Genomic DNA, 25363 nt, shown 5'->3' with positions numbered 1-25363 from the left:
TAGGGTACAGTGTTTATCTCAAGAGCTGCTTGGATATGTATATGTAAGTTATATTTTGAAAAATTATAATATTATGAAAATCAATTAACCTTGGAGATATATTGCATATATTTTATTCTTTAATAATATAGATTTAGATAGCCCCATTTTATGTAACACTTATGAAAATAAGTTGGCTTTATATAAATCCTTTTTCAATAAATCATTTAAAAATTGGATATTTTTTATCATTTGCTTCTTAAAAATAAGATATTAATTGCACAATATGTATTTTCCTTCAAGTTCATACTTTTTTCTATACTATCTTGAGTTGCTTAGATAATTTTTCCCATAGTATTATTTATTTTAAACACTCAGTATGTGCTTCTGTCTGTTGCTTTATTAGAGAGCAAGAATTCTTTTTTATTTTTAATAAAATATACTTTCAGGAAACTATACTGGGATTCTTTCATTCACAGTGTTGAGCAATGATACCTGTTCTGTTATATCAATTGTCTAAGCCTCTCAACTTCCAGAAGATTACAAGGACAAAGTATAAAACGTCATAAATGATCGACTAAAAAAGTTTATTGTGTTCCTTGATTAAAAGTACAAGTATGGGTCAGTCTTAAATTCGGAAGTAAACGTCTTATAAATTACATGAGTCTTCTCCAAAATTCTTTAATTTGGGCTTTAAACCCTCCAGTAAAAAACTGGTTTGAAGAAGAAGGAAGTCGAGAATAGATTCAATCCAAATTCTATGGGAATAAACAAAGCTAAATGTTTCAGTCATCTTTTGAAGCAGAATAGATATGTTTTCTGCACCATATGATTTTAATAGTACTCATCTGAACATACCATTTTGACACCATGAGACCACAAGCCAACAAACAAGATCTCAGGCAAAGAAAGAAAAACAACTGAGGGGATTTTCTGCTGCAAAATTTCCCCTAACTAAAACTGTAATTGAGAACAAATCTGACGCCATATTGGATCTGTTCCTTCAGTTTGAAGCCCTGTGAAATGTTTTCCAGGCTTAATCTTGCTGGCTTTGCACCTTTTGTAAAACAACGTTGCCTTTAGCCTAAAACCTACAGGAAAGCCTATTCTCGGGGCTCTGACCTTTAAGGATGTTAGCACTTCTGCACTTACGCAGAGATGGCAAGTTGCAAAATAGAGAATAACCTTTGTTTTGTTGCAGGCTTACAGGGACACAATAGCCTGAGCCACATGGATGGCTGCAAGAACAAAGAATGCCGGCAGCAAGAAGTTTGCACAACCAACCACACCCCTTCCCCTTTTTAGTTCAAAAGGAGAATTAATTCTGACTTGGAAAAGATGATTCTCCAGGATATTAGTCCCCCATCTTCTTGGTCTGCCAGTTTTCTGAATAAAGTTACTATTCCTTGCCCCAAAACCTTGTCTCCTGATTTATTTATTTATCACTGTTGTGCAGTGAGCAGAACAAGTTTGGCCTCAGTAACAGAACCAGCTTTGTCATTCCCTCTGATGTGAAATCTCTCTGGGTGTACAAGTGCTTGCCTGGTGGTGGTGGTGGCGGTGGTGTTGGTAGGCAAAAACATTTCACTTCTCCTGATTTCAATAGGCTAAAATTTCCTGCTATTTAAGTCAACTCTAGACTTTTACAGCATCACCTGCTGATGTGCTTCTGGAAGCTACAAAAATTCCAACAATGAAAATAATTCGATTGTCTCCAGAAAAGATAATTTTCCTCAAAATTGAACAGCTCTGAAACACACTTCAGGAGTACAGATAGATGCAGTGTTCTTCATTTCCCATGCTGTTCTGACACAATTTTCCACTTATATCAAAGTAAATTAAAATTGGTCTTCAATTTCAGATGCTCTGCCATGATACAACAATGTCAATTCCACTTATTTATTGAGCCAGAGCAGCTTTAGAATAAATGACTTTATACCAAACTCCTGCTTGATATCCTGTCTTCTCCCTGGTGGCTAATTCATTCTTCTTACTTCCTAAAATTTCTCCTGTTATGGGAAGTTAGCCTTTACTGTGCACATTCAATTGGGAAGGCACAAATTAAATATGTGAGGGGATGACATACATATTTAATTCTTACTTATACATATATACAAACACATAGGACCTGTGTCTTGGAAGATGTCAATTCCTAATGTGGGCAAGAGGATGGTCTATAGTTCAATCAATGATCTAAAAGCAGTTTTCTAGGATATAATAAAGCAATGCTTGAGTTATAAGACAGAACAACTCCTGGATATGAATCAGTGGCACCATTCAGTGGGTGCACATGTGTGCACTCACACGCCCATGCACACGGAGCAGCCTTGGAGACACTCCATCTGTGCTGATGGAGCCAAGTCATGCTGGGGAGATGAGGAAAAAGTGCCTAATACAATCAAATCAGGACATCTGAGTAATGGGTAATAGGAGTCAATTGAATATTCTGGTTATCTGAAGGTCAAACAAAAACACTTTTAGTTTCAAACGTCATTGTTAAAAACTTTCTTAAAGCACAGGAGCCTGTTTTCCTGCCTTGCTTAGTGTCACATGGCATATTAAACATGACAGATTCTTAGTTCTCTGACTGTGGAACGGGAAAGGCCTTGCTGTCATATTTCTGAACGTTAGTCTGTTTTGCAGCACAGTGGATACTGAAAATGGGGCAATTTGAGTGAATGGGAATGGACATAACCTAGCAGCCATTGACTGTGATTTGCCAACTTTCTCCAAAAAGTAGGGGTAGCAAGCAAATCAGATAAATTGAGGGATCCTGGGGTGGGGAGTCGGGTGGGCTGACAGCTGGGTGGTCCCAGGTAGCTTGTTTTACTGTGTAAAATTGTGACTATGATCCAGACAGTAAAACATTGTCAAATTCCTGTGCCTGTAGCTTTGATACCTGGCCGAGTCTGTGAGCCAATTTTATCGATGGTGCATAATGAAGATAACTAACATTTCCTGAGGACCAGGTTATGTGACTTCCATGCATTGACTCACTGAATTCCCTAAGCACCCTTTGTGGTACATAACAGTCTTAAAATATGCAGCAGGGAATTATTCTGTTTGCAGATGATAAAATGAAACTCTGAACTGTTGAAGCCTGGCCCGAAATAATGCAGATGGGAAGACGCCGTGCTGGGAGCTCAGCTCGGGCCAGGCTACAGAACCAAGTCCCCTCACCCAGGAACCTGGCCCACAGCCACTTCCAGGCCCTGTTCTATTTCTATGAGTGCTCATGTGAAAATGCCAGGTACTCAGGGTCAATGCGACTTGATTAAGATATCCAAACTGGGATAGCCTTTTGTTGGGGACTGTAACCTGGGAGTGAAACTGGCAGTGAAGTAAGGGAGGAAACAGCCCTGGTTGTAAGAATATTTCTAGGGAAGAAGGTTCCCTGTTGGGCTGGCATGGGAATCGCTGTGGTTGTGAGCCCCCTGTTGCCCTGTGGGGTTATGGGCAGGGAAGGAGAGAGGCTGTTCAGACTAGTTATAGTCAATAGAGTTTGTAAACAGCTGAGTTCTGTTCCCTCACAGCTCAGACACATGCAGAACATGAGGCTGCTTAGCTAATGAACAACAGTGGGTAGCAAAGGCCAAGAGTGGGGTGGGGAGGAGAGATGGGGCCACCTTATGGAAGAAACTCTGCCCCAGAGGACAGGAAGGTAATGAACGATTGGGGAGGCACAAAGGGTTTCTATGGCCTCATCAGGTAGTTCCTACTTTAAACTGATAGTCTGGAATATATGGTCAAATGCGGTGGAATGACTGCTCTTATTTTAGGTTCTACAAACAATTAAACGGATAGATTTCTATCTCCATTATACAAGCACTGCTGGGTGACTTTTAGAGTCATGTGAGGATCAAAAGAGTGAGTACTTATTAATGCTATTACCATGCTTCTACTGAATTAACACTTCAGCAAGAGTATAACTGCCACGCTTCTTAACAACTGCCTCTGTAAGGGTCTTGTAAGTCACAAATAATAATTATAAAGAAAATATATTAAAAATAATAACAATTACAGTTACAACAACTATGTTGTTTATAACGATGATAGTGTTAGCATCTCCCTCTCATATTAAACAGTACCCAACACTGGATTCCGTAGGAAGCAACGCCAATGCATTTTTCGACTTTTCTAAGTCTTCACCCAATGAAGCCTTTTTATTCACATTGGTCCACCACAGCCAGAATTGCTGTTCCTTGCATGGTTGGCTGCCATGCTGAGATGTTCTGGGCTTTTTCTGGCACCATACGTCTATACTGGGTAGTCAAGGTTCCACGTACCCACTCTGATTTCCAATATATTGTTCTCCAGAGCCAACAGAGGGGCCACTGGAAAGAGGCCACATATACTGTGGTGAACCCAAACTGAATACCTGTTGAAGGAATGGACACACAACATGGAGTGGTGGAAGGATGGAAGGACAACATAACTTCTTTTACTCCTGTAAAGGGAGAGGGGGAAATGGTGAACTAAATCCCAAAGAGAAAAGACATTCATGGTAATAATAATGTTCAACAGTGAAAGAATCCAAACAAAAGGCAAATATAAAATCTCTGGGAAGAAGACTCATTACAACCTGTTTCTTTCACATATATACCCTTAGTAGGAATAACATACTTAAAAAACTTCCACCAACCATAGTTATTTGCTCATAATAAACTTGGGAATTTTGAAGCATATTATTCACTCTCAGTGTTGAAATAATACAATCTTGGCAGATGATTTGTATTTGAGGATTAAAAAAAGAATATTGTGGATGTATCTAACAATTTAAATAGAAATAAGAAATGTACCTTTGGGAAAGCTATGCATAGAGAACGTTGGAAGAAATACACTGAATATAGGCAAGTGAGCAAGCTCCCTTGAGACTGGGAAGGTGAGTGCAGCACATTCAGAGGGTCTATGAAGTTATTACAAGTCACAGAAAGGTATGCAATTAAAGTGTCTTCCTAAGCAAAATATTCTTCTTCAGGAATTTTTATCTTGATATTTCTATGGTCTGTGAGGTCACAGGAAGTCAAAGTTATGGTGGTGGCTTAGAAGTTCTTTTCTCTCTGTGTGTAATTTACAGGGCAATGCTACAGATGGGGCAGCAGAGATCTGTGGTAAGCTGTTCCATAGGGTGGGGGAGCGGTTAGAAATGATAAGGTCAGAGATCTAAAAGACTTTTAGACCCTCCCCTCCTAACTGGCAGACCTTTAAATCAAACTAGCACAGGTATGTAAATAAGAGAGTGGATGAGAGGCAAATTAATAGTTACTTTAGTGTTACTGCTCAGTCAAGGGGTAGGGACCACTCTGGCCAGGAACGGCAAGACCGTGGATGTTGTGGATGGGTAGGAGAAGCTGACATTTGCTTCTGACCTGAGAGGCAGGTTTGTGTTGCAGAAAAGCCGATAGTGCTGGAAAGATGCAGCAGATCCACAGCCCAAAAGGAGCTGTCATATTCAGGGAGGTCAGAGAGCAAGAACCAGAGTTAGTGATGCCACAGGGTCAGTAGCGTGGCAGCTGTGATGTCAGTATCTGCGTCCCATAAACCACCTAACCCTACATGAGCTCATCTGCCTAAGGGGGCAGGTAAGTAGCAGAAATGTGTGGAGTGGGTGCAGCCACTGGCAAATTGGCAAGTGGGCATCCTAAGGAAACGCAATGCTCACCGTCACCATATTGGAAATAGGGCCTCATGGTGTCAGATCTCCTTCTTATTCAAGAGAAACCAGAAATTAAGAGTTTATTAGCAATCAACCCAGATCAAACCCCAGAAAAGATATCATTTCATAATGACAAAGAAGGCACAGACTATTCAGAAATAAATTAATGAAAATATTAAGAAGATTCTGATAAATGATTTAAAAAAAGAAAAAAAAATATGATTGAATGAACAGTAGAATGCACCACCCTCTTCAGTGGGCAGACTCAAATTTGGGGGACATAGAACATTTTTTCTCCAAAATAAATTTAGTATCTGAATGCAAATTTAGTTAATAATCCCAAGTGGATTTAAGAAAAAAATCTGAAAGGTGATCCTAAATGTATTCCAGGAATATACCCATATATACAAATAAATTAATGAGGAGGGATGTTTGAATTTGTAGTATTAGAGACATTCTGGAAAAGGATATAACAGGACCAACTCTAGGAGGTATTAATCTATGTTCATGGAAACAGTATAGGAATAGTGCACTGAGAGTATGAATGAAATAGATTACATTTCAAGAATAGACGTGGATATTTATGAGATTTTAGTAATATTATAAAACTGACACTTCAAATCAGTGGATTCAAGTACTGCAGTAATTAGCTAAATCATTGGAAGACCTGGTACAGTGTCCGCATTTATGACATTAAAATAAATTCCAGATAATTTTTTAATTAAAAAATAAAACACCAGAAATAACCCAACATGATTTAATCTGTTCAGATTTTCAAGCGAGAAGAACTTTCTAAAAATGTTTTGGAACAAAGACCAAAAAGAGCAAAGGCCCAGCAACTCAGCAAGGCCAGAAACGCCCACTGTAAAACAAAACTAACCCTCGCCCGACCCTCTCTCACGGTCCTGTGTTGCTCTCTGATACTTTCTACACTTTCTTCTTCCCTTTAAAGTCCAGTTTCTTGGAGAAGTACCTGCGCTGAAGACTTCTCCAGGGCTCAGAGCCCTGCATCCCCCACGGCCCTCATCGCAGCACTGAGACAGGAGTTGCACTGCCGGTGGCTGCGTGTTTCAAACTAGTCGGCACTTTCAGCTCCTATTTATTTGATTACCAGTTAGTTTTTGCCGTGGACAAATATTTTCCTCTCAGTGGAATATTTTCCCCCCTTAATTTTTGTTTTACTTAAATAAATTTAAAAAGCCCAGACAGAAAATTGTGTGTGCACATATGCACACACACAGATACACACAGATCTGTTTTTTAAAGTCTACCTAAGTATAGTCCCCCTCTGCATTTTCCCCAGTCTTGGCAATTAAAGCTGGGTTTTAGCTCTTGCTTTTTTGCCCCACACACACCCCCTTTCTCACTATGCTCCTTTTAGTCAGTGTTCAAATCCCTCTGAAGCCAGGTTACAGCCTTCTCTGTGTTGCCTCAACTAGTTTCTCCCAACTGCTCTGATATTATTCTTTCTCTTGCTGGATTTCTCTTCTCCCATGTGCCATGTACATGGCCCTTTTCCCCAGGGCCTCTTCCTCAATCCTTCACTTGGCAGGAATGAATCGCCCCCACGGCCTCACCCGCAGCTCCTCTGAGCTCCAGACTGTTGAATCCAGCTTAACAACGGGCATCACTCCTCAGATGTCCCATAGACACTTTGCAATCAAAATGCCACACACAGAACAATCTTGAAACTATCTCCTCCCCTTACACTCCCCCTGCAGATCCGCTCTCCAGATGGGTCACTGGAAAGTCACCTCAGCAGCTCTGCGGCCCGCCGCCGTGGCCCTGCAGTCCCCTCTGCAGCAGTCACTACTTCTGCCGCCCACGTCTCTCTCCCTCTGCCCAGGGCCTCTCTGCAGGCATGTGCCACTTGTCTGGATTACCTGGAGTGGCCCCCGAAATATCCTTTCCCACCAAAATATGGGCCTCCCCCCAAAAATATTATTTTCCATTCTGCTGCCAGTATAACCAGAACTTCTTTAACATAATCATTATGCAATTCTCTTGCTTACTTATATTCCAATATAGCGCTGTTTCTTTAAGGATACATTCAAGTCTAATCACACAAGACCCATCGTGACAGTGGCCTTGTGCACCTGATATTCCCACCTGTGGATACTTTGTTCTAACCCTACTTGTTGTTCTTCAGTCTGGCCAAGCCGCTTCATGCCGTGTACTCTTATATGTCTCTACCTCTCTGCATGAAGTGTCCACTCCCTCTACCACACATTAGAGAGCTAACTTCCTTTCACCTTTCAAAATTCAGTTCAAATATTCCCAGCTCTATGAAGTCCAATGTGTGTTCACCTGCTTAGGAATCCATCAACTACTCGTCAAGTCTCGCCTGCCCTGCGGAGTGCAGACACCAAGTCTTACCTGTCTTGGTCTCCTCAGCAGTTGATACAGTGTTTGGCATAGCAGGTGCTCAGTGTTTGTTGGATAGATAAATGAATGAATCAGTAAAGAGATGAGAGGTCTACAATCCCCCCCAGTTACTCAGCTGCCATTTTGGAAAGTTCATTCTGTGGAGTTAAGGAAATGTCAGTGCAGGTGGTGGGCAGACAGAACAGAGGTGAGGGCGTGGGGGAGAAAGGCCTGGTCCTGGAGAGCGCAGGAGAGGCGTGGGTGGGAGAGCACTGGAGAGAGAGGGAATGGAGGGGGCGGGTGCAAGGAGATGTTGAAGAACAACTGATATTAACTGCAGTAAATTAAATGGAGAACATAATATATGAAGGGAATATCAAGTTAACACAGCAAGGGTGGAAAAGGCAGTACCAGAGACGAAGAGCTCTCACTTCATCACTCACTGCATTTCACTTACGGCACCCGCCCTCTGGGAAGGCAGCGCCAAGTTCTTGAGAGACTGGTGTTTGTGCTGTGGGTGCTCTAAGTACAAAACGGTATCTTATGGCTTCCAGATTTTAAGACTGATAGATTATTTCTCTTATGTCCCGTGTCTGAGTTCTCAAACAGCAGGATCTTTTGCTTCTGGTGGTGAGCTATTGTGGTTAATAACTCAGGGTTACTCCAATAATCTCAAAGGACAGTGGGGAAATCACTAGAACAAATAAAAGAGAAATTTCACTCAGAAAAAAACATATGGCCTATAGAAACTTGTGGGGGCCTTGGGGACAATGTTACCGCCAACTCATCTAACAGTTGTATGTGAGTGCATTGAAACTCCAAGCTCAAGTCACTTAAACACGTATGAGAACCAGGGTCCAGGCTGTGGTGCTTCAGACATGCACGGGAAGATGAAAAGCCTGACTATTGCCTCCGACAGGATCAGTCCAGCCGGGGAGCGCAATGGACACAGACATGATCACGCACCATCAAGACAAGAATCAACTGCAATTCATGCTTAGAGAGGAGAGCAGAAAATCTCTAAAAAGTTGAGGGTTTGCTGCCAAGGCTTGGCAAGAGCCCTTCCAGGCAGAAAAGCAGAGAAAGATACTTCTGGCGAAGGAGACTAGGGATGGTGGCAGGGTGCGAGGCCTAAAGAAGCAAGGGTGGAGGGCTCCAGGGTCATCTGTCAGAAGCTGTTCCCCTTCAGCGGCTAAGAGGCCTAACTAAAAAGGCAGGTGTGGTGTCATTAATGATCATGGGGAAAACTGGGAGGAGGAAACTGAGGTCAGGAGATCACCACCAAAGGCACTTTATTTGAGAGGAACAAAAATAATTCAAAAAGCACTTGGAAATCCTATCTCCCATGAACGAAAAGAACACAAAATAAGTTTCACTCCAGCGTTGAATACAGAATAACAGACTGCCTACTCTCAGAAATGGATTGAATTTTCTAATTCGTTAGGGATTATTTAGAGAATAGGAAAACGAATAAATCTGAACAATCTCTCTACAATAGCTGTTACTCCATCCTGTTATGTAGGGTAGAGTTAGGCTGAATTATTTAATTAGTATTTTAATGAGACTATAAAGTTCTAAAAGTCCTATCAATTTCTCCCAAAAGCGTACTTTTCCTTTCAATGAACTTTATTTGACTTAACTAGAACAATAACTATTTTCCAAGGCTTTTTTCGTGTGTGTTAAAATACCAAATGATATGCTGCCCTCAGAATGTTGTTGTTATTATTAATGCTGATAATAGCCCCAATAAGAAATATTTACAATTATGACTCATTTTGGAATAACAGGTCATTGGATTAAAGTCCTTTTGAAAATAAGCAGAAAAAACGAACATAATTTCTACACCAGGGACAGGAGCTGCACCCTTAATCGAACCTGGTCACTAAGCACAACAAAAGCAAAGATGAAACTCAAATCAGACACCAGGCCACAAAGCATAGCTGACTGAAGATGACACAAAATGACCTTTCATTCACCGAGGGAATCAGATGCGTTTCTATGTATATTATATATTTTAAAAGCAATTATTATATATATAGCATGTAATTTAGGAAAAAGAAAACTCCCTCTTTCTGTAGACTTATAAACAAGAAGCCCAATGGGGTGTCTTGCAGACATGAACCGGCATGCATAAATGCAAAGCCTATTGACAAAAATACTTTCCTGTCTCCTAAGCTTAAAAAAAAAAAAGTAATTCAAGGCAGTGGTGAGCTCAAAGGTCTCAGATACAAAACGTGCACATCATCAGCCTTCTAGTAGATAAAAGTGCGCCATGCATAATAGAAAAGATGAAGTTTCCTATGGAAATCTATTTTGAGATGCAACAATTTAAAGGCAACCGAGAGCTCAAAACCAAGTTCAAACAAAGAGAAACAAAGGCCAAGCAAATTTACAGAAATGGACAGACATTGGAGAAGGAGGGGATCTGTGTTCTACCAATACTCCAGATCAGCAAATTCATCCTGATTTCAAGCCAGTGATGTGCCATGAGGTGACTCAAGGAACCAGGCTGAAACCATCGGCCAGAAGAAATAGGAAAAATGTCAAAGGCAGGTGTGAGGTGTGGAAGGGGTGACCCTGTGACCCTTGCTGCCATGAGGCAGGATGCTCTTGTGGGCTTTCTGCACAAGCTGGCGGGCTCACATGACTCTGTTTAGAAGGATATCAGCCAACAGCTGTGCCACACGGGCTGCAGCCCGTGCTGAGTCACATCTAGTAACGGTTCTGAGTTCATCCTTAGACGACATGACCAGAAGGATCTGAGAATCAATGATGGAGAATTACCTGAATGAGTATTCCATTTCATTCCTTGGCAGTAAACCTTCAGCTTTGTACAACATAAATATTGACAAAGATATACACAGGCAACCTATTTGAAAGCCTGACTGCATAATTGCATCTAATTGAGAAAAGCGGGATCCGTTTCGGTATGCTAGGTCTTTGTTTGGCTCGGTAACCGATGCTTCTGAGACCCAAAGCATATTCTAGTATAACCGACAGCACAGAAATCCCCACTGATGACTTACTCATTTCAGGGTATTCATAAAATAACCCCAGTTTGCCCGTTGGATACAGATGGTTGTCCCATTCCCATCGTGGGGTGGTCTATTCTGCTCCCGAAACTGTGGCATCATTAGATTCATGACCCATCTGTCAAACAGATCAAATTATAAAGCAAGATATTATCAGACCAAGGTCATAAAAGTATTACTGACATTTCAAGCTGAACACATCATCTTCCCAAGAATTTAATTTCTTGTTTTCAGGATAAATTTCTTTTTATTGCTGCCTACCTACACTCAAGTATTGTGAAAACTAGTCCTGACTACGTACCTTGTGTTTACCAAAATTGTAACGACTACTACTACTTTATCTCCTACCTCCTTTTCAGGTGGGCACTTTAGCTTTTAGAAGATACCTACCCTCATTTGTTTTTTCCCCCATTTCTCTGCTATTATCCACCATGGCATTTCCAGTTTGTAAATTGTCAGAGAAAATAAGTAAAAGAAAGAAATACAGGGTCGGTGAGCTGGTGATAAGTGCTGCAGAGGAAAATAAAGGAGGGCGAGGAATGTGTGGTAGGGAGGAGTGTGGATGGGGCAAGTGACCTTTGAATAAGGCAAAGACGGAGGCAAAGGTGTGGGCAGAGGGAACAGTGATCACAGGCCTTGAGGTCCCTCACGCTGGACAGACAGCATGGAGGCTGGTGTGGGCCAGAGTGAATAGGAAATAAGTGGTGGTTTTGGGGGGTGGAGCCTTAGAGGCTGCCGTGAGGATGTTCATTTTTCCCTCTGAAGGAATTGTGGAACCATGGAGGATCACTGAGCAGAAAAGTGATACTCTACCGTTGGATCGAACAGGTCCAAGACCCTAATTTCAGCTGAACAAATCAAGGGCCAAAGAAGTGACATGCCACCTCAAATTCAGTGCAGAGCTTGAAAGAAACAGCCTCGACTCGCAGCCCAGTGCTCTGCACCCTTCTGGATGTTGTCCCACAGAGCTGTCTCTAAGGTTAAATTTTTTCCTCACTCAGAGGCTTGTGGGACAACTGAATGCTTCCCCCTTTTTCAAATGGCAATTTGTCCTGAAAGGAATTCGGAGTTGGCAGTGAAACAAGGCATGGACCTGTAGACTACAGAGCTGTTGTTCCTGAAAGCAACAGCTGGCGCGTGGTTTACTCGTGGAGTTCAGCAGAAGAGACAGAGCAACAACAGACAACTTAGCATCTGGCGGAGCTTCGGCTGACTGCACTGCACGTTTGGATGGATTTCAAATTTGGACAGTGAGGCGTCTTCACACGAAAGGCAGGTGTATACATCATACATGCCCACACGTCTGTATGCACACACACGTGGACACACACAGAGTATATGATGTGACTTGTAAAGAGCTTCCCCTGCTAGGTTTCCCACTGCCTCTGATCTCAGCGTTAACCTTTCCCTGGCCATGCTCCCAGGGTTGCTACGAGATTTCTTTGCAATGGAACATGCCCTTCGCTTCACAAACTTTCCCCAATTCTTTCAATGACATTAGGGGAAGAGCAGGGAGCTCTGTGAAGTGGTGGGGATATGGACTCGAGATACCCCTGAATCTGAATCCACACTTCATGGCTTATTTGTTATTTAACTTTATTTACATTCAAAATGCAATTGTTGCAGATCTCAGAAGTTGATTTACACTCACTGCTGTGGCAGAATGTTGCGGTCAGTAGACCCACCACTGGATCCTCTTATTCAACACGTCCTTCCAATAATTCACATATTACTGTATCACAAAATGCCCATTTCTATATTTTGATACCTGCTTTTCAGTATAATTATCTTCCTTCTTTATTCTCTAAATCTTATGATTTTTAAACATTTTTCTGAGAAGTGTTCCACAGGCACTTTACATATGATAAGTTGATAAAGAGATCCTGGAGCTCAAAACCACATTTAAATCCTGAGATAAACTCAACTGTGCCGTATACATGGATAGGTTTAGTCTGCTTCCTTTGTTACTTTGTTTAGTAATTTTTGTTTCAAACAAGATCCTACTGTATAGCACAGGGAACTACATTCAATAACTTTTAATAGCCTATAGTGGAAAAGTATATGACAAGGAATATATATATATATATATATGTATGTATATGTGAATCACTATGCTGTATACCAAGAATTAACACAATATTTTACACCAACTATACTTTCAACAAAAAATGTTGAAATAAAATTGGGAGGTGAAACTTCGACTGCCCAGGCTGCTGTCAAGATGAAACGATTCAAAGCAGGCCAGGTATTAGCAAACCCCCTAACACATCAAAACCCCATATGGGATCTTCTTTTTGAGCAACACAGGCTAACCAGCTGTGGTCACCTGTAAATAAGGTTGAAGTCACTTAGACCCTTGGCTTGGGAACGCCGTGGCCACCGGGGTGGCGGTCACTGCAGCACCTACGAGAATGACGGGGACAGCCTGCTCCTGACGCCGCTCCCCAGGCCGCAGCCCGGAGCACTGCAGTCAGGTCTGAGGTCCGGCCGGGAGCGCACAGCTCCACAGCCACTCGGAGCCCTGCGGTGCGGGTGGAGCTGGGACCGCGCTCGTCCATCACCCTTCCAGGCACCCAGACTCGGGAGTCCCCTGGGGGAATTTTTCTCTGCCTCATAATTCCTGTCTCAGCCTCTTGTGGAATGCGGTCCATGCCCAACGGAAGCAGGGCTTTAACCCTCCGGGACCCAAATCCATCACCGCTTGGATCCAGGATGTAACTTCCATGTTAACTCACCTGCTGCTCCCTTCTTGTGCTGAACTGCCCTCCCCCGTCGATGACATTTGGTCGTATTAGAAGTCCCGACTTGCTTGTCCTTAGCCAAGACTCTGAGCCTCTTGCTCAGTCTTCCTGACTGGAACCACTCTTCTGTGGCAGAAAAGCTTGGGCTGTCGGCAACCCATCATTGTCCTAGGTCTTTTGGGTTTTCTGTTGGTTTATGGTTCTCATGCAGGGATACCAATTTGCACATGAGAAACACCTGTAGACATTTTAAAAAATACAGACACTGGATCCTCCCCACTCTCCAGCCAAGGCTGGAAGCTTTCTCCCTCTAGCAGGGGTTACATAATAATTTGCTTGGGAATTGACCACACATATTGGCAAAATCATGGTAAATTGCCCTTTACTCAGTGCTTCCCACGTGGCATTTTCTACTTCATGTTGTCTTTGTACGTTCATTATCACATTTAATCCCTGAATTTTAGATAATCACCATTTCTTTTGAGGACACTCCTACTTGCTAATCTTGAATACAAGTATCTTTGATTCTCTTAATCTATTTCATTCCTGAGTTTCCTGTTCCTGGATTTAAAGAGTGAATTATGGACACATGTATTTAAGATTCTCTTAATATATCTATCTGACTCATCCTCTAACCAAATCATATCTGGAGAAGAGAGATTTTCTCTTTTAAATATTTGCATTTCTTTACTATATAGTAGTGCGTACACACGGTGGAAAATGTAGAAAGCATATAAAGTAAGAAAATTACAGCCATACATTATCTAAACACCAAAGGACAGTGCTATGTCATGTTGGGCATTTAACCATTTTTCTTAATATTTTATCATAAAATTTCCCTAGGGCAAGTTACTTAACCCTGGAATTGTACTAGACTTTTGTCAAGTACAGAATAAAATTCCCAGAAATGACCCCAACATCAAAATAGTACGTGAGGCTGGGAAGGCCATAGGGCACTCAGCTTATTCTCTGAGTCCTACAAAGAATGCTGTTAATTCACTGATGTTACTCATTCGATGCCTGTGAGTCACTCACTCACTCAGCTGGCTCGGACTGAGACCTACTTTATACCAAGTGCCGATCCAAGTGCTGGGGAGACCCCAGAGAGAGCCTGGATCACGGCATCACTGTCCTTCTTCATTTGCTCCCAGAATCCTACACAACAAACCCACATGGTATTGGGGGGTGGAGGCAGGTGAGATATGGTAAAATTCATTTCATTATGTTCCTTTAGACATATTTAAATAGCATGAAAATAGTCACTATCCTTGATAAGTTTTCTTTTCCCTTCCTATGTATTTTTGAGGATGGGTATAGTTTTGGGGCAGCAAGAGTAATTGATAGATCTTTAGTATGTTAGGATTTTATATGAAAAATTAAGAAGGAAACTGGCAACTTATACAAAGAGAAGAGGCAGTGAGGAAAACACAAGCCACCCTCGAACTTGGCTACCATTCAGAATTTCTGGTATTCAAAAAAGGGAAACATAATTCAAAATATTTTCCCTAAATATTTTAGCCCAGAGTAGAAATACATGTAGGCAAAGTTCAGCTCACTGGAACCTACAACAACGTGCTTACTTAAGCGAAGGTATAAACAGACCACAGATACTATAATGCATCCTTTACTTTAAACTAGTTAATGTGAGCAAGTTTCATTTCACATGAATTGCTCAGTACCAATTTAGGAAATATATCCTTCTTGATTGGTAAAAATAGCTCACTGATAACTAGATTCAACAAAATTTAGTGTTAAATAATTAACCTATTTCCTTCAGGAAATGCTTTTGAGTAATCTGAGTTAAGTATTTCCTCTATCTGATCTATTTCTTTTCACAGAGAAAAGTAGTATTATTTGCACATGAGCTACTTTTACTCCTCTGGAGAAATCTGACTGTGAGCTCAGGGTAAGAGTTGTCTACTGCACAGTAGGGAAAAAAAAGATTCACTTCACAGCAAAGATCAGAATCTTTTTTTTGAGGGGCATGGTGAGCTGGGGGACAAGGGAAATGCCTTTGTTTAGAGACAGACCACTGTAATCCATCCTGAAGCTGAAAGATGAAGACCTTGTGAAGAAATGTGGAAGGACACACTGACACACAAATGTGTTCACTCTGCAAAAACAGAAAGAAGGAAAGAAAAAATAATTTAACTGCCCTATAAAGAGAATGGACAGAAAATTGGTAATAAGGGAGAGTGAAGGAAAGTTAGGGAAGGGAGGAGAAACAGTGAAAGGGAACTTGGATGCGGTGGGCAGAATAGCAGGTTTCTGGAGCTTACAATGAAGGATGATAAGAAAAAAAGTAAAGTTTAAAAAAGTTACAAAGTTTAAAATAGTTTAAAAATTAAAAAATGAAGTTAAAAAAATAATTTTTTTATAGTGGCATGGAAGATTTTAAAATGATGGAGGTTTTTTATTTCAAAATTCAAGTTGTTTGAGTTTCTCCTCCATGCTCCAAACAACAGTAAGAATTGCTTGTGTAATTGGTTTTGGGGGACACCACAGAGAGGGGTGAGCAATGCAGTTAGGCTGGCCAGGAGCAGAATGCTTTTGTGGAAGGCAAGACAGAAGAGAGATCAACAGTTTCATGAGGACAGAAACTCAAAGCCAGAAATTATCTTAAAAAGCTTAGTGTGGTGGGCAGAAAAATGTTCCCCCCAATATGTCTATGTCCTTATCACCAGAAAATAGGAAGAGGTCAGTTTCCCTTGCAAAGGGGGTCTATGGTTTCAGATGCGGTTAAAGTTGCTAACCAGCCTTCTCTAAGAGAGACGAGCTGGATTATAGAGGTGAGCCCATTGTAATCACCAGGGTCATTAAAGTAGGAAGAGGGAGACAGAAGAGGGGAGAGAGGAGAGGAGATTTGACCACAGGATCAGAGTCAGAGGCACACAACCATGCTGACCATGAAAGAAGGAAAAGAGGTCACAGGCCAAGAGACGTAGGTGGCCTCTGGAAGCCAGAAAAGTCAAAGATACAGTCTCCCCTGAGGCCTTCAGAAACAGCCGTGCCAATATTTTGACTTCAGCAGGCTCCTGCGTTCAAGAACACTAAAAGGTTAAATTTGTGTTGTTTAGTGGAGACTATTTCTTTTTTCTTCCTACTACCATGTCATTTGGGGATACTTGTTACAACAGAAAGCGAATACACTAAGCTCCTTGAAATGTTCAGAAATTGCAGATAACACTGGGCTGTCCACTTTGATATGGGATTGGGCTTATGTGAAAATCCAAAGGACAGTATGACCTTTGCTAACATCTGCTTTTCTCATTTTAGGAAGAGAACAGTATGTCAAAACCTCTGTAGTTATTATTTTAGACAAGTGTCTCTTAAAACATTATGTAACCCTTTGCCTTAGGACCCCAAGAGAGTCTCTGTTCTTAGAAGAACATGGATTCCGTGAGATAGGGTCTTACATCTGAGTCCCCCAGTGGTCTCTTATTGGCAATGAGAACTTGGGCAAATCATTTACCTTCTTTAAGCCACAGGATCTTCATTTGAAAAGGAAGATAAGAATAAGGATTGTTTGGGTGATTAAATTCTACTCACAAACACACGCACACACACATATATGTACAACATTTAATACAGTGACTAACACATACTAGGCACTCAACAAATTCCTGTTATGGATTTTTAAATGCATGTATAAAAGGAGGAGAAAGTTGCGGGAAGTTGTGGGAAAACTTAGTTCACGGCCCCAAAAAGGGCCATCTCTCAACGGGCTCTGATCAGTCAGTCCCCAGTGATGGGCTAATAAGCAGAAACTATAGCACTTGAGGATTTAATTTAAACATAAAAAGGGAGGAATTTAAACATAATTATTAAACAGGAGGTATGTTTACACTGTTGGCTGGATCATCTTATCTGGAGAGCTTTAATAAGCAGAGAGTCTCCCCTGTTTTAGAGATGGGCATGCAGGAAAATTACTTGGATGGGTGGGCCGTTCTCACCCCAAGATCACATGACTTAGTACTCACGGAATTAACACCTCTTGTATGTTTTTCCAGATGGACTGTCCTCCCATGATTATTGTCAGCTGCATCATCAGTTCAAGGAGACAGCCACCTGGGTCACACTGGAATATTAGACAGAAAATCTCATTTAAATTTTAGATAGCTCTAACATGAAATAAAGTCATTATTTTATGCCTAAAAAAATCTAAGGAACAGAGAGTAAAGACACTCTTCATTGGGCAACTAAGAGAAAACATGAAACAGGTTAGACTGTCAGAACACAAAGCTGTATTCACACGTCTTCATTTCTGTATTTTCACAGCCAATACACCAGATCTCCAGGATAAGTCACAAATATGCCTTTAAAGAATGTGATGTAGAAACACGAGGAGTAGTATTTGACAAACTGGAAGAAGAACACCTTCATGGCTAGGTTGTTCTCATAGTCAGTCTGGTCCTTGGGATCTCTGCAGCTAGAATAAAGAAAAGTTAAGTCTGTAAAACTGTGAACAGCCTTGAGACCCTAATCAAAGCCATGGACACATGAGTTAACACGCTAAATATGTATATATATTTATATATATATATATATACACAATTCACACTTTTTTCCATATAAGCTGTTTTGAATTCCTTAACATAGCTACTATATTAATTCCAACTGTACACACTGTTGTAAGAGTTTCTCCCACTATGAATGCAATATCACACAAGGCAAAAAAAAAAAAGTCACCCGTTCCTTAAAATTTATAAGCACAACAGTATCCAATGGGCAAGAACTGTCCTCTGTCAGGTGAAAGTTGAAAGAAAGCTACTTCTAAACATCCTGCTAAATGAAATTCTCTTGTCTCCCTGAACAGCAGGAAGGTAGGACTATTGAAGAAAACAAACAAAACACGGGGCAACTTGCTAGAAGAATTTGGGGAACATAAAACATCCTCCTAGTTCAAAATTTGAATTGGTCTTAGTGTTTTCAGAAGATGACCACTGAGCAGACAACTGGGAGAATAACCCAGCCACATGCAGTGTGTGGGAAGCAGTTAAATTGGGCCGCTAATCTGCTGGCTGGGATACAAGCCAGAGAGAAGAAACATTTGTTATAGAAGCCACAGCTGATGAGAATGGAGCTACACTAACAGGAACAGCATGGGGGGAGGACACATAACAGTGTGATTATTTGTCCTCTCCGTAACGCACAGCAAATTTGCCACTGGAACCACGACCCTCTTCCACTTATTTGCAATAGAGAGACTATTTACTTTCAACAATAGGGTACATGATCTAATGTAATTGAAATTATTATTAAGCACTGACATATTTACACAGAGCTTGGACATTCTAAAGCTTTCTTTATCCCTTTTACTAATGCAAAGCTGCAGCTAATTCACTTCTCATATAGGCTAGAGAAAATACGTTTACACTTGAAGTTTTCTAAAGACTGTAATGTACTGGAATTGAAGTGCCTAAAAGATAAAGTCTCTGTTTTGACCTGGTTTTAAAACTGGTGTAGAAATGACCTCAGCTGCAGAAGGAGCTTAACAGACTCAGTCATCTTGATTGCCACTTTCTCATATATGTCGTTCAGGGTCACGATGATGATAAAACTGATGAGGGAAGCAGTGATGGGCGTGGCCCACCTGCACAGTCAGGTACTTCTGGATTGGGTCTCTTCCATTCAGGTTCTAGGGAAGTTCTGCTGAAAATACAATGAACACTGAAAGTCCGTAGACAATGATCCCAATAACTGAAGCAATGGTCAACAAGACCTGACAACCCAAAAACCTACCAGCATAAGGCTCACTAATGATCGTATTTTTACACAGAAAACTTGCCCCCAATCCACGCTTAAACAGAAAACATGCACGTGCTGTAAACCTCACATAAACGTGAAAAGTGATGTAAATCGCATGTAAATGCCACAAGAGACATGAATATCAGGCATGTTAAATTTTAGGGGAGGAGGAATGAAGGATGTCAAAAAGAATGAGTGCATCCACTAATGTAACATGCTGACAGCAGGAGCAGCTGTGTGCAGGGCATAGGGAATATATGGGAACTCCACTTTCTGTGAATTTTTCTGTAAACCTAAAACTGCACTAAAGAAGGAAGCCTGTTAAGTATATCATTAAATGGCTGAAAATGGAGTAACTGGTGGCATGTTTTTTGGAGACAATTCTGTGATAGCAGAACCAATGAAAGTATCCCTTCTACATCTATAGAATTACTTAGGTTATGAACTAGTTGTAACCCATGAAGGGGATATGCTTCCTTTCAAGGGAGAACCTATCACTGATTCAGGGGTCAGCAGGTGCTAGCTGTCATCTTCATTCTTAATAGGACAAGTGAAGCTGTGGACATGCCCTGAGGGAAATAGTGGAAGTGACAGCAGGTCTCTGCTGATGAAAGCTTCACATGCTTTTCATACTCCTTGAGATCTTAAAATGGCAGGTATTCCTACTCCCTGCATTTGCACAAGATTCATGTCCCTGATCCATTGTAGTTCTGACTGTGTGGACCCAAGGACAACGGGAGTGTCTGAAGCATAATTTGCACGTGGCTGGTAGGGCTTCAGTTCCTCACTAGGCAGGTATTTTTCTGCCCACTGAAGAATGCACATTAAAGGTCCCATTTTTAAACTGTTTTCCTTCCATCTACCTTCTTGGTCATAGTCCAGAAGCATGTACTCAGGGTCCCTGGCTGCTCCTGATGGCTGCCCCAGAGAGAAAGCTACAAAGAATGTGAATTTCAAGACTAAGTGAACCACATCATGTTATTTACAGTAACAGCGGGAAGCTGGCTTGCACCTGCAAGGGAGAGCAGATGGAGTGTTTACAAGCCCCTCCTGGAGCCACACTCCTGCATCTGGATCCCAGCTCCGATGCTAGCTGTGGGGCCTTGTGCAAATTTCTTATCTTCTAGGGGCTTCAATCTCCTCACCCATATAATGGGGGGATAATAATAGCAATTTATAGGACTATTGTGATGAGTCAATGATTTACTAATTGTGAAAACAATTAGAACATTAACCACAGGCATGTGAAAAACTCTACCTAAGTATTAGCTATGAATATGGTGACCAAAGTCTTAAAAAGGTGTTTTTCTTAGTTTTTAAGCCATCAGTTTGTAGAGAAAGCATTTTATTTTCTCCTCTACTCTCTTTCATCATCCTTTTCTTCACAGAAAGTCTTCATGATTGTGAAAGGAATAATTTTTTGGTGTGTGTGTGATTAAATGTGAAAATTAGTTAAGGCTGAGAAAAATGTATTATAGAAGGTATATAAAGCCTTTCCCACTTGTACAGCACATATAGGCCATTTAAATGCTATGCATTTTTAAAAAGTCTGCATAATAATTTTTTAATTATTTATTAAGTAATCTTAATAGTTAAGATTCTTTAAATGCTTACTATTGCTTCAGCACTCGTCTGTTTTTCTAAATCCTCACAATCACCCTGTTGGGAAGGTAATATTATATCTCTTTTACAGATGAGGAAATAGAGCCACGTGGAGATGATGCAATTTCCCCAAATGAAGCAACTATTAAGTGAAAGAACAGAAATACTCAAAGAGCCCAAAGACACACTAACTGTATAGCACTGTCTCCAACATGGTCTGTGAAATTAATTGTAATTCATTTCAGAACTTTTACAAACTTGACACATTTCCATTTTTCTTCCAAGCACTTAATGGGTTCAATATTTCTTATGAAACAGGAAAGCTTTCCATTCTCCTTCCTCAAGTTTCTTCATATTTATCATCTTTTCTGATCATAACTTTAACATTTGCTCATTAAAGAAAATTTGAAAGTACTCAGTAGTGGACAGAACTGTTGTCCTGGATCTGTCCCCAGTCTTAGAAGGGGACCCAGATTTTGCTTTAGGATAAATAACCTCCCTTTTGTTTTTAGTCCTTTGATTTAAGCTCGATTAACCCAGTCTTTCTGAAGCACCAGAGGTAGATCTCAGTTGGCTTAAGACAAATAATACCCCTCATTGTATTGGCCTCGCACATGATTGGAGAATTGGCAAATAACCCAGTAAGAGCCACTATTATGTGAGGAGATACGTGCTTGTGCCCATGTGAATGATAAGCTTCCTCTATCAAGAGAGGAAGCTGCCAAAAGAGACCTCTCTTGGTTTGGATGGATGATCTGGGATGCTGAGTGCCTAGAAGCAGCATGCTGAGACATCATTGGACACAGGACAAGACCAGCCCTTGACATCATCTGGGCTACAGTATCTCTCCTTGACTGAAGCCAGACCTCAGATCTGAGGTTTTCATTTACAGGAACCAATAAATCCCATGCATCCCCATTTTTTGGGTGTTGTTTAAACACATTGGAAATTGATTTTGTCACCTACAATGAAAAGACTCCAACTCTGAAAATGAATAAAAAATAAAATAAGAAAAATGCTTCTACCTATAGACATAATTCCTTCAGAAGGGTTCATTGTTTGTATATTACAAATCATTTTATATATTAATTTTATTCTCAAGCCTATCGTAAGCATAACATTTTTACATGTCATAAAATATTTTCATGGACACACTTTTTCATGGCTGCGTATTGTTCTACTTTGTGAAGGTTTGGAAGAATATTTTGGCTGAGATTTTATATATATATATATATATATATACATATAAAAGTATGTCTGTGACTTGCATCCATACTGACTTTTCCCTGCCATTTTGAAATACTTCCTGATTAAAAGTTTTTCAAATCTGAATTAGTGGATTAAAGCATAGGAATATTTTTGACTCTTGATATCAACTGCCAGACTGCTTTCTAAGAAGGTTTGAGGAGTACACCAGAAATTAACACAGCATTGTAAATCAACCATACTTCACAAAAAATATCCAGTAACCTAGGCATGGGATTGGTGATCACTGGCATTTCATCCTCATAAACAGAGCTGTGTCACTTGAGAGGTGGAAAACTACTTCATTTTGATGTGCACTGAGTGAATTACCATTGGAGTGTGACATCTATTTTTTCTTTGTGAATGTGTGTTCCTTTTCTCTGCCTTCTACGCTCCTGAGATTTTTTGATGTTACCTTTGAAGTGATCTGAACTCTCTATGTATTGAAGGAATTAGCCCCTTGTTGGATTTGTAAACAAATAACATCCTCTGGTGTTTTGTTTAAAATTAGGATGCTTCTGATGCATGGGAATCTTTGTATACTTTCCTCAGAAACTTACTGCTCATCTAGAGTTTGTGTAAACATCCATATTTATTTCTAGTTTTTTTCTAATTGTGTTACTTTTTAAATGTTTCTGGAATTTATCACAATATATGTTTCACTGTATGATTTCAATCTTTTCTTTTCCCCCCAAGTAGCTAACGAGTGTTCCATTCACTGAATAACCTTTATTTATCTCCCTGATTTGTAATGCCTTCCATCTCTTATATTAAATTATTATTGATATCAGAGCCCATATCTGGACTTCCTGTCCTATTTTCTAATCTGGCTATTCTTGAACTACTAAAAGTCTCATTATCTTATTAATTATTATATTACTAATATGATTTTATTCACAATAAACCCCAAATCAATTTTATAACTTCTGATATTTTGGAGATATGATCTTTTAATCTAGAATCATGTGATTAAAGCTTCTTTTATATCTTTCAGTAGTTTTTACTTTTATTTTATGATAGTTCCTACTATCCTTTTCTTAGGTTATTCTTAGATATTTTACCTTGGTTGTTACTCTTGGAAAATTTTAGAAATCTTAATGCCTCCATCTGGTCTCTTAATCAGACCCTGGAGAATCCTAAACCACTGATCTGATTTGAACAAATGAGGTGAAAAGAATTGGGGGAAGCACTGTGAGCAGAAGAGACTGTGGAACCTCCAGAGTGGCGCCCTGCATTGGCTCAGATGTTCTCTGGAAAAAGTTTTCTCTATGAGACTTCATAGTTCCCAGCTTGATTTTCAGTTTTCTCAGGATTTCACATTAGATTTTAAAAAGTCTGTGGCAGGTTCTTACCCAGAAAAAGAGCACTTGAACAAAGGGTTATATGTATACACTTTCCCCAGGTGGTAAATGGAACACGCTCTTCTTCCTAATTAAAAAAACAAGTTAAGTCAATCAAGGGATTACACCTATGAAATGACTTTTCTCCTAACTGGTCAATAAATCCTAAACATAATTTAAAAAAAAATAATTTTCAGACATAGCCTCATTATTTGTAATTGCATGGGTTTTTTTCCTGTTTTTTTTTTCTTTTCTTTTCTGTTAACGATATCAAACAAACAACAAAATACGTACAGTGTTCATTTTAATACTATTTTTTGAAAATGCATATGTGAACAGTAAACTGTTTCCCTGCCATTGTCTGAGCTTGGGGATCTGGGTACCTGACGAGGCCAAGCTGTAAAGCTCTACTCCTGAGCTGGCCTTAGATTTCAGAAGTGACGCTAGTGACAGCAGAGTCCGTGCAGGACAGAATGTTTCACAGGTGTCGGCAGATAACTGGTCTCCACTGTGTGTTCCTTTGTTGAGCTTTATGTGTTTATTGGCAACAACTATGAAGTTTTAGAGTTTCCATTTTAGAGTTTATATTTATATTTCATTTTTACAGATGAAATCAGTAAGACTCAAGTTTTACCTGGATAATGAAAGCAGATAAAGTATAATAATAGCTGTCACTAAGTACATGGCCTTTCCTCTGTGCCAGGAAGACTTCCAAGTAGATTCTGCAAATAAATTCAACCCGTCCTTACCATAGTTATGAGGAAGCAACTCTCTTATTCTGATTTTATAGGAAACTATGGTACAGAGAAGTTAAGTTGTCCAAGATCACTCAGGAAGCAAGCTGCTGTGTTCAAATATGAATTTAAGCAACTTCATTTCCAAGCTCTCACTACCACAACGCTGGCCTCTCTAAACAATGGAGCATACTTTCGGAAGTAAAGTAAAATGCTTCAATTAAAAAACTAAACAAAAAAATTAGGCAATTTTTTAAATAAGGAAGAACAATAAAGTGAAATGAGTTTTCATCTTCAATTTTTAAACAAGCATGTTCTAATGAAAATTTAAACTTATTAGCTGGCAATTTTAAATTTAAAATTGGCAGTTTAAATGACCAAAAAACTTTTATTCAGTATTTTTTTGTATACTGCCAATATGATACGTTTTTGTTTTTCAGGACTCAAAAGCATTATGAACATCTAATTTTGTCTAAGTTTCAGCTTTCAACTCTGAATGTACAGTCTTTTACCAACATATGCTTTGACTCACATCTTCATTGGTAAACAATGGGAAATATTCATAATGGGGATTATTAGAAGCTTATTACATTGTAAAAGACAAATGTCACTTTCTATTGGTAGCTGAACCTCATTTCTTTCCATTTATAAAAAGAAGAGTTTGACCTGCTCCCTCCAGAACTTTTCAGTGCCAACATTCTGTAGATCTGTGATTCAATTTATTAAATCTATAGTTGGAGACATTTTCAGATGCTCCTAGTAAAAGCATTTTCTTTCCAAGGGTTATTCATGCTCACAACCTACTGTCCTGCTGCTGCTGCTGACTGCAAGTACCATTAGCTCTAAATTATCTCAGCTGATGGAAAGAAGCAATAACACAGATGACTCAAAAAATCATCTTTTCATAGCTCTGGAATGTTGA

The 25363-nt window shown here is 40.1% G+C and overlaps 1 long non-coding RNA gene across 1 annotated transcript; it reads right to left on the bottom strand.

Moving 5' to 3' along the window:
• Window positions 1-281: 281 nt before the first annotated feature.
• LOC135320987 (uncharacterized) lies at window positions 282-24329 on the bottom strand. Its single transcript, XR_010380332.1, has 4 exons — window positions 23720-24329; window positions 17753-17850; window positions 11026-11149; window positions 282-4426 (listed from the first exon to the last, which is right to left on the bottom strand). It is a non-coding gene; the product is annotated as an uncharacterized LOC135320987 (long non-coding RNA).
• Window positions 24330-25363: the final 1034 nt, after the last annotated feature.

The sequence above is a fragment of the Camelus dromedarius genome, unplaced genomic scaffold, assembly GCF_036321535.1.
Source record: "Camelus dromedarius isolate mCamDro1 unplaced genomic scaffold, mCamDro1.pat HAP1_SCAFFOLD_200, whole genome shotgun sequence".
In the NCBI taxonomy this organism is placed as follows: domain Eukaryota; kingdom Metazoa; phylum Chordata; class Mammalia; order Artiodactyla; family Camelidae; genus Camelus; species Camelus dromedarius.
This window is presented reverse-complemented; position numbering and strand designations above follow the sequence as displayed.